This window comes from Panthera pardus, unplaced genomic scaffold (assembly GCF_024362965.1).
Source record: "Panthera pardus isolate Hobbes unplaced genomic scaffold, ASM2436296v1 HiC_scaffold_6, whole genome shotgun sequence".
NCBI lineage: Eukaryota > Metazoa > Chordata > Mammalia > Carnivora > Felidae > Panthera > Panthera pardus.
In genome coordinates, this window is record NW_026526991.1 from 123278869 (window position 1) to 123293571 (window position 14703).

The 14703-nt window shown below is 35.4% G+C and overlaps 1 protein-coding gene and 1 pseudogene across 2 annotated transcripts in view; one reads left to right on the top strand and one right to left on the bottom strand.

Annotated features, from left to right (window-relative positions):
- The window catches only part of MALRD1 (MAM and LDL receptor class A domain containing 1), a 770287-nt gene that overhangs the window by 461023 nt on the left and 294561 nt on the right, over positions 1-14703 (bottom strand). The window lies entirely within an intron of this gene.
- On the top strand, positions 722-9499 carry LOC109273623 (ribosome biogenesis protein NSA2 homolog; annotated as a pseudogene).

Below are 14703 nucleotides of genomic sequence, written 5' to 3' on the forward strand. Positions count from 1 at the left end.
ACAACATTATTGATGATAGTCCCTAAACTGTACTTTTCATCTTTGTGACTTACTTACTTTATAACTAGAAGTTTAAAGTATGTACCTCTTAACCCCCTTCACCTATTTTGTCCATTCCCTGCCCCCATCCACCTCCCCTCTGGTGGCCACCACTTTGTCCTCTGTATTTAGGAGTCCATTTTGTTTTTTGTTCATTCGTTTTTATAGATTCCGCATTTGAGCGAAATCATATTTTCATGTGGGTAAAATGGGCCCTAAAGAACTGAATATGTTTAGAAGAGGCACATAAAGAAGAAATTATATACATACATATATATACATATATATACACACACATATAAATGTATACATATATACATGTCTATATGTGTATACATTTGTATATACACACACACACACACACACACACACACACATATAAAGCATGGAAAATAGACAGGAAACTGGTCTGGGGTTCTCCTTATAGGTCTAAAAGGTTTTCAAGTCTCAAATTTAGTCTCTATTAATTTAGGTCAATTTTATTTAAATATATTTTAATAAGCTTATAGATAATTTTTAAAATGTGTCTTTCCCTTCCTAGCTCCAAGTCAAAGAGAAAGAATCAGGATGAAAACAATTAAATATCAATGTAATCTTGCCATAAAAGACAGAGTTTATACTCCCACTTTAAATATCAATTAAAAAAAAAAAAGAGATAAAACATTAAAGACATCTAGGTAATATGCAGCCTTTCGAAGTATTAAGTGAAGAGGTGATTTCTCACAGTATGGGCATTCTGGCACTCTGATTAATTAGATTTCTTACCACTTTCTCACCTACAGATTATGCTAGATACTATAGAATGTAAATTTGCTACTTATTAAAACCATTTTTATTTTGAAAGTTATATCTTTTTTCTTTTTTGAGGAAAGAAATGTGAATCACCAATAGCAAATGGATGGAGAAGTTACCACATAGTTATTGAGTGGATCTTTGCGTCTTGCCTGCCCAAGTCACTGGGAACATGATTGTGAGAAGCCCACAACAGAATGTGGCCTCTGGCCTCATCATTTACTGGGTAGACAATATTAGGCAGGTTAGTGAATCCTGCTGAATATGTTAGTTTCTTCATTTATGAGATGTTCCATGTATGGTCTTAATAAGAATCAGAAATAAAATAAGGGAATATCTAAAAGAGTACCTGGCCCATTCTATGTATTTAATAAATTATAGTTGTGATTTGCAGTTATGTTTATGTCATTAGTTGCTGCTAATAGAATAAAGGATTTAGTGTCCCATAAACCACAGAGGGTATGAATTAAGACCGTTTTAAGAGGCAGAACTATTAGTCTGAATTATGTCTCAATAAGTAAGCACTTCCAGTTTTGTTCCTTGTGTGTTTAATATTCCAAGATCCTAGGGATAACAAGGACAGAAATGAATATATAATTTATTCATAGATTCACTGAGACCCAGCACAATTTCCACAGACATTTCTTCCTAGTTATTGACAGATTCTAAGCTTCATCTAGAAATCTAAAGGACTAAGAATAGCAAATTTTAATGTACAGAAAAACAAAGAGAATTTAATAGGTCAATTCATTATAAATGTGGAATAATCAAGACAGAGCAGTACTGAAGTAAAGATAGGAAAATGGACCAGATAAATGGACAAAAGACTCCTGAAACCAATTCACATATATTTGTACACCTGATTTTGAAAAGTGTGATTCTTCAAAGCACTGAAGGAAAAGACAAGCTTTTCAATGTGGACTGAATAGATCAGGTAGCAATGTGGGGGGAAAAACAAAACTTGCCTCTATTTCACAGCTTTAAAAAATAATGAATTCCAGGTAGATTGTACCTTGAATATAGAGGGTGAAACAATAAAGTTTCTCTAAAATAACCTAATAGGGGCACCTGGATGACTCAGTCTGTTAAGCATCTGACTTCAGATCAGGTCATGACCTCACGGTTCGTGAATTCAAGCCCTAGGTCGGGCTCTGTGCTGACAGCTCAGAGACTGGAGCCTGCTTTGAATTCTGGCCTCCTTCTCTCTCTGCCCCTCTCCCACACATGCTCTCTCTCTCTCTCAAAAATAAACATTAAAAAAAAGAAAAAAGAAGATAACCTAATAATATCTTTATCATGTGGAAGAAAGTTTTAATAATATATAAAAATTGCTAACCATAGGGGAAATATTTAAAAATGGGACTATATTCAAATTAAGGATTTCTGTTTATCAAAGATGCCAAAATGATGATCAAAATCATCACTGAATCATCATTAGCAAATGGGAGGAAAGCATACATATCACATACATAGAATATAACACGTACTGACTGCTTACTATGTACCATGCTCTATGCTAGATGTTCAACAATGTGTGTGTGTGTGTGTGTGTGTGTGTGTGTGTGTGTGTGTGTGTAGGGACCATGTCTATTTTGTTTCCTATGCAGCAAACTGGATCATAGGCCCTCAAAAAATACTTGATAAAAACTTGATAAATGAGTTTAAAATTAGTAGAACAAATGTGGAAATAAAAAGACCAATGAAGTGACAGAACTATAGATTCAGATCAAATCATTCATGAAAAGCTGATAATGTGTTTCATGCTGGGGGGAGAAAAACAACATAAGAAAAGACAAAACAAAGTGAACAGATCTGGAGACCATGGAGGAACGAAGTGACTAAAAGTCATTAATTCTGGCAATGATAAAATTATCAACAATTCTTCAACTGGAGGTCTCTGTATGAATTGCCCAGAATTAAACACAATTAAAAACTATTCATGTGTAATTTTCCCAATCCAATATAACTTGATATAATTCAGTCACAAAGATATATATAAATTACTAAAGAAATTCCTTATAAGTATATATCCCTGAAATATCCCCCATCTGCAAGGAAAAGAAAAAAGGGACACATATCAGGAGATTGACTTGCAAACCACAAACAACAAAACTACATTTGTGTCTTCACGTCGTACTATGAACACAGAACACAGCACTGCATCCTGTGGTCACCAATATTACATGCATTAATTGTGGGCACATGATGTATGCATGATTCCTAGTGGAAACTTGAAGAATTACACAAACACTTGCTTGTGTTTGGGATGAGATCATCCAAGCACGTACTTGCAGAGGAAATCAACCCACCCCATGGAATGGGCAAAGCAGTTATGACCACACCTAACAATGCTGTCACCCACAAAATATCAGTATCTCTCTACTGGCCTTAAAATTGTCCTTTCTCATATAAGGTAGGAAGTAGGATGTTTTATAGGCACATATATTTTCTAATAAAACATATCGTAAACCACATAGGAAGTGTTATAAGACAAAGAAAGTGTTACACACCGAGTAGTTGCACAAGGAAAGATACTGGGTGATGATGTACAGGTCAGTTAAAAAGTGATTATAAAAAGAGATCTTACTTACTGTCCGTGTTATTTTTTAAAAAGTCTCCTAGGCCTCATAGGATAATCAGTTTCTAAAGTCTTAACCATGACATAAATTAACCAATTAAAATACTGAATATTTTCCCTTATTTGAGAATCTCGTGGGTATTCACCCTAAATAAATTAGTAAGAAAAAAAATATCCTTGCAAGGACAAGTCAAATTATTTCTGGGTGAGATAAACTGACCTGTGATCCTGTACATATACAACATCAGGGACATATTGTCCAGGTGTATTCTTTGGGTTGAAAAATACCTTTTAATTCATTCTGATACTATAGGCCTTTTTTAAAAATTTTTTTTAACATTTATTTTTGAGACAGAGAGAGACAGAGCATGAACGGGGGAGGGGCAGAGAGAGAGGGAGACACAGAATCGGAAGCAGGCTCCAGGCTCTGAGCCATCAGCCCAGAGCCCGACGCGGGGCTCGAACTCATGGACCACCAGATCGTGACCTGAGCTGAAGTCGGATGCTTAACCAACTGAACCACTCAGGCGCCCCACTATAGGCCTTTTTTTAGCATAACGAGTGAGATGTAATCTACTAAAAGTTGTCATGGACTTTTTTAGCTTCGTGAGTAGCAGAAAATACAAAGTGCTCAATAGTGCAGCTCTTATAATAGTTTCCGTAACACTACCCTAATATCTGTAGTGAACTATTCTCGTGGTGTGAAACTGACTGTTCCCCTCACCTCAGCCGCCAACTTCTCTGTAGAAGACAAAATCCCTGACCCACCAACTGCTGCGGTAGGCTTCCTAAGCAAGCCAGACTAATCAGAGTTCTCCTGTGGGATTTTTTTTTATTTTATTTTTTTTTTAATTTTTTTTTTAACGTTTATTTATTTTTGAGACAGAGAGAGACAGAGCATGAACGGGGGAGGGTCAGAGAGAGGGAGACACAGAATCCGAAACAGGCTCCAGGCTCCGAGCTGTCAGCACAGAGCCCGACGCGGGGCTCGAACTCACGGACCGTGAGATCATGACCTGAGCCGAAGTTGGACGCTTCACCGACTGAGCCACCCAGGCGCCCCTCTCCTGTGGGATTTTTAGAATATAAAAAGGGAAAAGGAACGTTCCCTCTTCAGTGTCAAATCTTACTAGCTGACTCCCCAAGTTGTGAAACCAGTTCCTTCTGATTCCAAAACTCCACACATGGCTGTCTATACTATGCTTTAGTGATGCAGAAGAAGAGTCCAAAAAAAAAAAAGTTTCCATTGACTTTATTGGGCCTTTCTGAAATACACATCTGATCCTACCATCCTGCTTAGAAACCTTCAATATATCCTCACTAACTCAAAGTAAGACCCTTGAACTAAACTGTATGCTATTGGACTACAGTAAAAAGCTTTAGTGAACTCTACAACTATACGTCTACTTACTACACACACTGTCCAGATCAGCTGACATATTTTTTTTTCCAGAGCACAGCTTTCTTGATAAAAGAAGCAGTGAACTAACTTGCATTCTAGTGCAAGCTCCTTATATCGTCAAGTATTTGTAACTAATAGTCCACAGACTGATATTCCACACTGCAACGCTACATAACTGGGTCAGATTTTTTTTGTGAAGGCCATATAGTAAATATTTTAGGTTTTATGGGCCATAAGGTCTCTGGTACAACTATTAAACTTCTGTCTTTGTAGCATGAAAGCATCCATGGACTACTTAAATGAATTGTCACATTCCTGCTCCAATAAAACTCTATTTGCAAAAAACAGGCTTCAGGCCAGAATTGGCCCACAGGCCATCCTTTGGTCACCACTATTCATTCTATGGATAAAGTCTCAATTCACTGGGATCTGACGAATAACTTTCTAAAAAAAATTTGGCATCAACTTTCATACATTACTTTACTCAGACACTCGGATATATACCCAATGCATATGCTTGTGTAATTACTTGAATACATCATGCACTTTCTTTTCTCGGTCTCCCTTATATCTGCCTTCTTCTGAGCACTCTTATAACCTGTGCTCTTGGTCTTTCCTCTATACTACTTTCTCAACATATCTCCACAACATATCTCAAGTATATTCTCATTTCCAAGCCTTTTTAGATGCCTACACTCAAAATTCCTTGATTCAAAATTACCCCCTTACGGAAGAATTTTAGAGCACTTATACACAACTTTTTAAATGTATTTTTCATGTTACGTTTTAATTCACTGAATATAAAGCTTTATTCCCCAGTAGATTCTACCCATATCATGGCACAGATTTTAACTTATTTATCTACCTCACCTTGTATATCCAGAAAGCCTTGTAAAGCGACTTAAACTCAATTGGTACTCAATAAATATTTCCTGAATCTGTTGCTTAAGATTAAATAAAAGTGTTAGAGAATTCTTGCTTTTCTATATCAAAATTCTCCTTTACAAGTGCAAGGAATCTCAATTTAAAAAACATACACACAATTTTAGCAGAATGCTTTTGGGTTTTTCTTTCCTAGTCTCATGAAATATAAATGAAGTAATGAACAACATTTGCTGAAATTTTATATAACCACCTGGGGCTTTACCAACTCAAAATTCAATATCAAATGTATCAAAGCCAACTATTTTAATTAGGCTCCCCCACAGTTCCTGTTTCAATATTGTATGACATTCACCACAGAAAAACTCTTTGCGAGTCAAATAGAAACACACACACACACACACACAAAATAACAATGGATAAATTTTAAAGCTGAAGAAATTACATAATGTGGTTGTATTTATTTATTTATTTTCTCTTTTCAAAACAGAATTTTTAAAGGCTCATTAAAGTAATTATATTCTTTGTAAAACAGACTTTAGGCCAAAACCCCATTAGTTTCTGAGATACATAAACTAAAGTATCTGAGGTTTTTAGATCAGTCTTTAAATGATCTTTCAATGAGAGAGTATTAAGTAATAGTTTGTCATTTAATATTTGTAACAAATCTGAGAGGCAGGATTATAACCACTACTACTTCACAGAGAAGTAAAATTAAGTAACTTGTCAGTGCGATCCTTCTCCCATGTTTTATATTCTCAACTAGTTGTCCTCTAACTATGGGGTCAGAAACAGCACATCAGGATTACCTGAGAACTTAGTTTAGTCACCAGTTCTTGGGCCCTAATGCAGACATACTGAATCAAGAACTCTGGGCTAAGAGTGCCTGGGTGGCTCAGTCAGTTGAGCGTCCAACTTGGGCTCAGGTCATGATCTCCTGCTTAGTGAGTCCGAGCCCCGAGTAGGGCTCTGGGCTGACAGCTCAGAGCCTGGAGCCTGCTTTGAATTCTGTGTCTCGGGCTCTCTCTGCCTGTCCCCCATGAGTGCTCTCTCTCTCAAAATAAATAAACATTAAAAAAAAAAGAACTTTGGGCCAGAGCTTAGCCATCTGTTCAACAAATTCTCCAACTTACTCCTGTGCATGCTAAGTTTTGAGATCCACTCTTCAAAACCACTTATGCTAACAGCTAAAATAGTACCTTCAAGTCCAAGATGCAAAACCAAGATACCAATCCAAAAGGAATACTTAGAAAAGTGGACACTCATGGGGTGCCTGGGTGGCTCAATCAGTTAAGCAACTGACTCTGGGTCAAGTCATGATCTCACGGTTTGTGGGTTTGAGCCCCGCATCAGGCTCTGTGCTGACTGCTCAGAGCCTGGAGCCTGCTTTGGATTCTGTTCTCCCTCTTTCTGCCCCTCCCGTACTCACACTCTGCCTCTCTCTCTCAAAAATGAATAAACATTAAAAAAGAAGAAGAAGAAAAAAGAAAAGTAGACATTCAAGCTTAATTTTTCTTCCCAAAATAAACACTCTGGGGAAAACAAATACTTGTAAGATTAAAGAATTTTTTACCCTTGTTTTTCTGGCACCTTATTTTCTATTACATACTGTGTAGAACATAGGCACTGCATTTTACTTAAAAAAAAAAAAAAAGAAGAGTTGACTGGGAAGGGTATAATTTGGAATTCTTAGTCCAATATATTTGAGAAACTCAATGGACAATTCCAGAGTACCATTTACACACACACACACACACACACACACACACACACACACACAGAATTTGATGTAAATAATTCTTTAGGAATTGTGTAATCAATTTCCATTATACTCTCTCTTTCTTTATATAACTCACATATCCTTAATGTATTTGACCAAAAAAAATGTCTGTCACATGATAAGTACTCAAAATATTTGTCAAGTGAGTGAATGAAACAAACAACTGAAGGCTTATTTTTGAGAATTACTAGATAAACAATACCTTCTAACAAAAACTTATTGACCTAAATTTCAAAAAATAATTTAGTAATTTAAATTTTTGAGATTTTAAAAATAATTTTTAAAATTAAAAAAATACTTTATCAGATATGACCATTATTAATCCAAAATGTATTCCCATGTTACTATGAATTGAAAGTTCTATTTGTTTAAGAAATTTTTTTTTTCAGGCTTCAAGGCAAAGAAAATCATCAGGAATAAAGAATTTTATTACATAATGATAAAGAGGTCAATAGTACAAGAAGACCTAACAATCGTTAATGTTTATGAGCCTAAAAACAGAGTGTCCAACTATGTGAGGCAAAAATTAACAGAATTTTTTAAAAAAGCAAAAAGCAAAAACAAAAAACAGATGAATCCACTAACATCATTAGAGACTTCAACACCCCTCTTACAGAAAAGGACACATTTCACAGTCAAAAGATCAGTAAGGACAAAGGTGAACTCAACATCATTAATCAGCTGGATGTAAATGATGCCTAACACTGCTTTATCCAATAACATAAGACTATACATTCTTCTCAAGCTTACAGCGAACATTTACATCTAATAAGGACTGTTAAACAAAACATACAGAAAATTCTTAATACTTAACAATAAGAAAACAGACAACTGATTAAGAAACGGGCCAGGTTTGGGGTGCCTGGGTGGCTCAGTTGGTTGAGCGTCGAACTTTAGTTCAGATCATGATCTCACAGTTTGTGGGTTCGAGGCCCACATGGGGCTCTGTACTGACAGCTCAGAGCCTGGAGCCTGCTGTGAATGTGTCTCCCTCTCTCTCTGACCCACTCACAGAATGTCTCTCTCTCTTTCTCTCTCTCAAAAATAAATAAAACATTTAAACAAATTTAAAAAAAAATGGGCCAGGTTTTTAGAGTTGTCTCTTTCCCGTCACGGGTTTTGTAGAGTGAGCTCGTGGGTCTGTGAGACCCAAAAATTGAGAGCTGCTTCACTCCCAAGCAGCTGCACCCAGCATCTATGTGGCTGTCTCCAAGCCACAAAACAAATACTCGAAGCACAGTGGATTTCTTTTGTATTACCACGAGAAAAAGGGAAAGAAGGAAGCTGGCAAGGCTCATGAATGTTCAAAGAAGGCCAAAAAAAAAAAAAAAAAAAAAAAAAGATGATTAGTCTGAAAGCCAAGCTTTACCATAAACAGTGCCATACTGAGAAAATACAAATGAAAAAGACTATCAACATGCAGGAAAATAAAAACAGTAAACAAAAGGATGATGAAAAGTTTCTACAAGGAGCACTACTTGCATGCCTTCTGGACAGGGAGGGACAGTCCCCAGCTAAAGTACTTTCCAACATGATTAAATAAAAACAAAGAGAAAGCAGGAAAATGGGAATTCCCTTTGCCCAAAGTTCATGCCCAGGGACAAATGGAAGTATTAACAGTTATTCGAACAGGATAGAAAAAAAGAGCAGGCATGGTAGAAGATGGTTTCTAAAATTGCTTTGCTGGAGATGGCTTTACTCGAAAATCACCTAAATAAGAGTGATTCATTAGGTTAATGGCCTTACGTTTCAAAAAGGCCCATGTAACACATCCTGAATTGAAAGCCACTTTTTGCCTGCCACTACTTGGTATAAAAAAATCCTTCACCCACACTATGCACAACTTTGGGTATTATTACCAAAGGTACGATCACTGAGGTGTAAGTGAGTGAGTTGGGCCTTGTGACACAAGAAGGCAAGGTTGTATGGGAGACACACAGCCAGGTTACACAATCCTGAAAATGATGGATGCATAAATGCAGTCTTGCTAGTTCAACAGCAGTTTCAGACAAATAACTCCTCATAAGTACTAAAGACTACACACCAATCAGGAAAACCACTATGATTGTGCTCGTTCTGAATACTAGCAAATAGCTTTATATACCTGCTGTCATCAGAATTATTTATTCCATTGTAAAAGAAATAAATTAAAACATCCCAGTTTTACAAAAAGAGAAAAAGAGAGGGGCACCTGGGTGGCTCAGTAGGTTGGGCATCCAACTTTGGCTCAGGTCATCATCTCACAGCTTGTGAGTTTGAGCCCCACATAGAGCCTGCTTTGGATCCTGTGTCTCCCTCTCTCTCTCTGCCCCTCCCCTGCTCATGCTCTCTTTTTCTCTCCCAAAAATAAACTGAAAGAAAGAAAGAAAGAAAGAAAGAAAGAAAGAAAGAAAGAAAGAGATGGTGAGAAAGAAAGAAAAGAAAGAGACCAAACACCTGAAAAGACACCTCATGAAAGAAAATATACAGGTAGCAGGTGCTCCATACATATGTCATCAGAGAAATGCAAATTAAAACAACAATGCAATGTTACTATATACCTATTAAAATGGTCAAAATCCAGAAACCAACAATATAGAATGCTGGTAGGAATGTGAAGTAATAGGAATTCTCATTCATTAATGGTGGGAATGCAAAATTGTATAATCACTTTAACAGGCTGTTTGGTAAGGTTTCTTACAAATAAATACACTCTTAATCATATGATCCAGAAATTAGGCTTCTTGGTATTTATAACCAAAGGAGATGAAATTTATGTCCAGATAAAAACCTACACATGGATGTTTATAGCAACTTCATTCATTACTCCAAAAACTTGGAAGCAAGCAAATATCCTTCTGTAGGCAAATGGATAAATAAACTTTGGTACATTCAACAATGGAATATTATTCAGCACTAAAACGAAATGAGCTATCAAGCCATGAAAAGACAAGGAAGAAACTTAAGTGTATATTAATTATGAAGTGAAAGAAGCCAATTTGAAAAGGCTACATGCTCTATGATTCCAACTACATGACATTCTAGAAAAGGCAAAACTATTGAAACAGTAAAACATTAGTAGTTGCCAGGGCTTTGGCAGGGAAAAGGGAGGGAGGAATGAACAGGCAGAGCACAGAGGATTTTTAGGACAATGAAAGTACTCTGTATTGTACTATAATTCTGTATATATGCAATTACGCATTTGTCCAAACCCATAGAATATATAACACCAAGAGTGAACTATAATGTAAAATATGGATTCTGAGTGTTTGGATGTCATGTAGGATCATCAATTGTAAGAAATATACTGGCATTAATTCTAGAGAATGAAGCAGGTTTCTCCTTGCACATAAGGGAAGAATCTAAAGGTACAGAAGCTGATACAAAGCAAGAGGCATTACAAACAGAAATGAAATAAAAGACAGAAAACTACTTGATAAGTTTCAATCTGTTACACAAATGATACAGCCATTATTCATTGATTTCAATTTGAGGCAAAAATAAGTTAAAAGGGATTTTTTTAAGTTTATTTACCTTTTTTGAGAGAGAGAGAAAAAGCGAGCGAGAGTGACAGTGGGGGAGGCACAGAGAAAAAGGGGGAGAGAGAATCCCAAGCAGGCTCTGCTCTTTCAGTGCAGAGCCAGATGCAGGGCTTGAACTCATGAATGATGAAATTACGACCTGAGCTAAAATCAAGAGTAGAACGCTCAACTAACTGAGCCACCCAGGCGTCCCTAAGAGAGAATTCTTACTATTTTCTGAAACAATATGCACTAGCCATGTTTGCAGTAAATACATCTATTTATTAATCTGACCTGATTTAAAAAAAAAAATCAATCTTTCCAGCACTGATCTCTAAGGCTATTTATTCAAAATTCTACTTGTAACCTCACTGGGATTTTGAAATTTCCCTGTAATGAAACTAGCAAATTGGATTCTGCTCACTAGATTGATGACTGTATCCAGTTTTATGAAATGGACTTATAAAATTTCGGGATTGTGAAATCAATACAAGACATAGCCAAAACTTACTTTGAAACATATTATAGATGAAATCCCAGTAGGAGAAGGGATTGAAATGGCTGTGCACTCCCTCTCCCCAGAGATAACAATTGTAAATATGGCATAAAATATATAAAGTTAATTCTAAAATACAAACCGGAAAATTTCCAAAGCAGACAAAAATCAGAGGAAAGCATAATACACATACAAACTTGCAACTCAAAGTGGTGAGAACAGTGAGTTTGTGTCTTTTTGATCTGAAAAAATTGACAATCTCCCTTACCCTTTGGCTATGTTTGTAAAAACTGACACAATGACAGTCTTACTGGCTAAAGGAATGAGAGATCAGAGTTCAGAAGAAAATTTAAAAGAGAAATCCTAGAAATCCTAACAGCAAAGCTACACAGTTACAGGGGCGACAACAGAAAGCATGGCAAAATGCAGGTAGGGACCAGAGAAAAAACTCTCCTGAAAGATTAGAGCTATGTGGACACAATCTTCAAAGTTAAGGTTTTTTTTAACAGTATAGTTTTTAACCGTATATAGCTCAAACACCAGAAGGCACAAAGCTTTATGTCCTTGTGGACTTGAAGTTTCAGAAAAGAGAGTCTGAAACTGACACAGCATGGATAAAGAAGGAATGCACAAAAAAGCAACACTGGAAAATGATAAAAACAGAGCAGAGAAAGGAGTAGCTACATTCGGTGCACTAGATAAAGTTTACAGTTTATATATATATATTTTTTAACGTTTATTGATTTTTGCGACAGAGAGAGACAGAGCATGAATGGGGAAGGGGCAGAGAGAGAGGGAGACACAGAATCTGAAACAGGCTCCAGGCTCTGAGCTGTCAGCACAGAGCCTGACGCGGGGCTCGAACTCACGGACCGTGAGATCATGACCTGAGCCGAAGTCGGCCGCTTAACCGACTGAGCCACCCAGGCGCCCCAAGTTTACAGTTTAAAACCAAGTACATTAACTACCTATGTATGGAAACAGAAAACAAAAATCTTAACACGAACATTACAGAATCCAGAGTCACTAAAATGTATTATCAGTAATATCTAGTTTTCAATCAAAAACCTCTTGACATACAGAAAAAAATGTAGTATGATCATTATCGGCTAAAAATAAACAGCCAATAGAAAATCACTCCAAGTGGGTCAAGATGTTGACTGTATCAGACCAAGATTTGATAGTACCTGTCATAGATACATTCAAAAAACTAAGAAAAATTATTTAACCAACTGAAGAACATTAGGTATCAATGGATGCATAGATAATCTCAAGAGTAAATGGGAATTCTAAAATAAATAACCAAATTATAACTCAGAGACTGAAACCTACAATAACAGAAAATAAAAAATAAGATGCTAGCTGGGTTGAATAATAGATTGGAGATCACTGAAGAAGAATGAGTAAACATGAAAATACATTACTGAAGTTATCAACTCAAGAATCACAAAGATTGACAAAAATTAACACCATTCGAGACTTGTAACACAATATGAAACAATCCAAAATTGATATAAGTGGAATCTCAGAAGAAGAGAAGACGAAAGATAAAGTATTTGAAAAAATAGTGCCTGGAAAGTTCCTAAGTCTGGTAGAAAACAATTAAAGATCTAGTAAGCTTAATAGTAGATACACCATAGCCAAAATGTTATAAGCCAAAGATACAGAGAAAATCTTATAACTGAACAAAGAAAACAAAGAAAAATGATGCATAAAGAGAAACAACAATACGACTAACAACAGCTATTTCTGAAACTAGTATAGATACTGAAATTATATGTTCACAGTGCTGAATAAAAATAAACAGAAAAATTAATTCTATACCCAGTGAAGCCTTCTTTTAAAATTGAAAGGGAAATAAATTTTTAGATTGAGGAAACAGGGAGAATAACTTGCCAGCAAACCTCTACTAAAAGAAATACTAAAGAAATTATCTTTAGAAAGACGGATGAAATAACACCAGCTAGGAATCAGATTGAATAAAATGATAAATATGTTATATTAAAGTGTATGTATATATAATTTATATATCCTGCACATATATATTTTAAATTATATATGTAACATATATATATGTGTGTGTGTGTGTGTGTGTTCTTTTTTTTCTCTTAATCCTGCTAAAAGACAAAAAGACTGAATGAAGCAAAAATAATAACACCGTTTTGATAGATTTGTAATTTATATTTACAATATATATGACAATAATAGCACTAAGAATAAGTAGGAGTAAATAGAAATAAACAGTACTAAAATCCCTATATTTAACCTTGACTAACTCAATATTAACACTAGGTACACTGGGTCAAATTTAAGATGTTTGCTGTAACATCTAGAGCAACCAATAAAAATTGCAAAGATATATAGTAAAAATAGAATGATAAATTTTTTTAATTAAAATTAAAAAAAAACAGGAAAGGTAAAAAGAGGGAATTCTAAAAACTGAGATACGTTTAAAAAATAAAAAATAAAAAACCTAAATATAAGCATATCAATAATTACATTAAATGTAAATGGAATAAATATCCCATCAAAAGACAGAGATTGTTGGTTAGAATAAAAGAGCAAGAAACAACTATATATCATTTACAAGACACTTTAAATACAAAGACAAATGTAAACTGAAAGTAAATAGCTGTGAAAGAAATACTGGTAACCTACGAGCATAAGAAAGCTAAATAAATTATATTAATATCAGGCAGGATGGATTCCAAGACTGATATGTTTCAGTCTATATCATGTACACATAATATGTATATATGTATCAGTATATATCATATACATATTAATTGAAACTGAACCAAAGCCTTGAATGCAAGAGCTAAAGAACTCTCAGGAGAAACCGAGGGGAAAGACCTCATGACTGCATTTGGCAACAATTTCTTGGATGTGACACCAAAGGTAAAGATAAAAATAACAACAAAAAAAATACACTGGACTAGATCAAAATTAAAGCTTTTGTGCATCAATGGACACTACCAACAAAGTGAAAATTCAACCCACAGAATTTGAGAAAATATTTACAAATCATATTCTGATAAGAGATTAAAATCCATAATATAAGGAACTCCTACAATTCAACAACAACAAAAAATAAAAACTAATTCAAGATGGACAAAGGACTTGAACACACATGCAAATTACCAATAAGCATATAAAAGGATGGTCAATGCCACTATCCTAAGAGAAATGCTAATTAAAACCACAAATCACTTCACATGCATAAGATGGCTATTG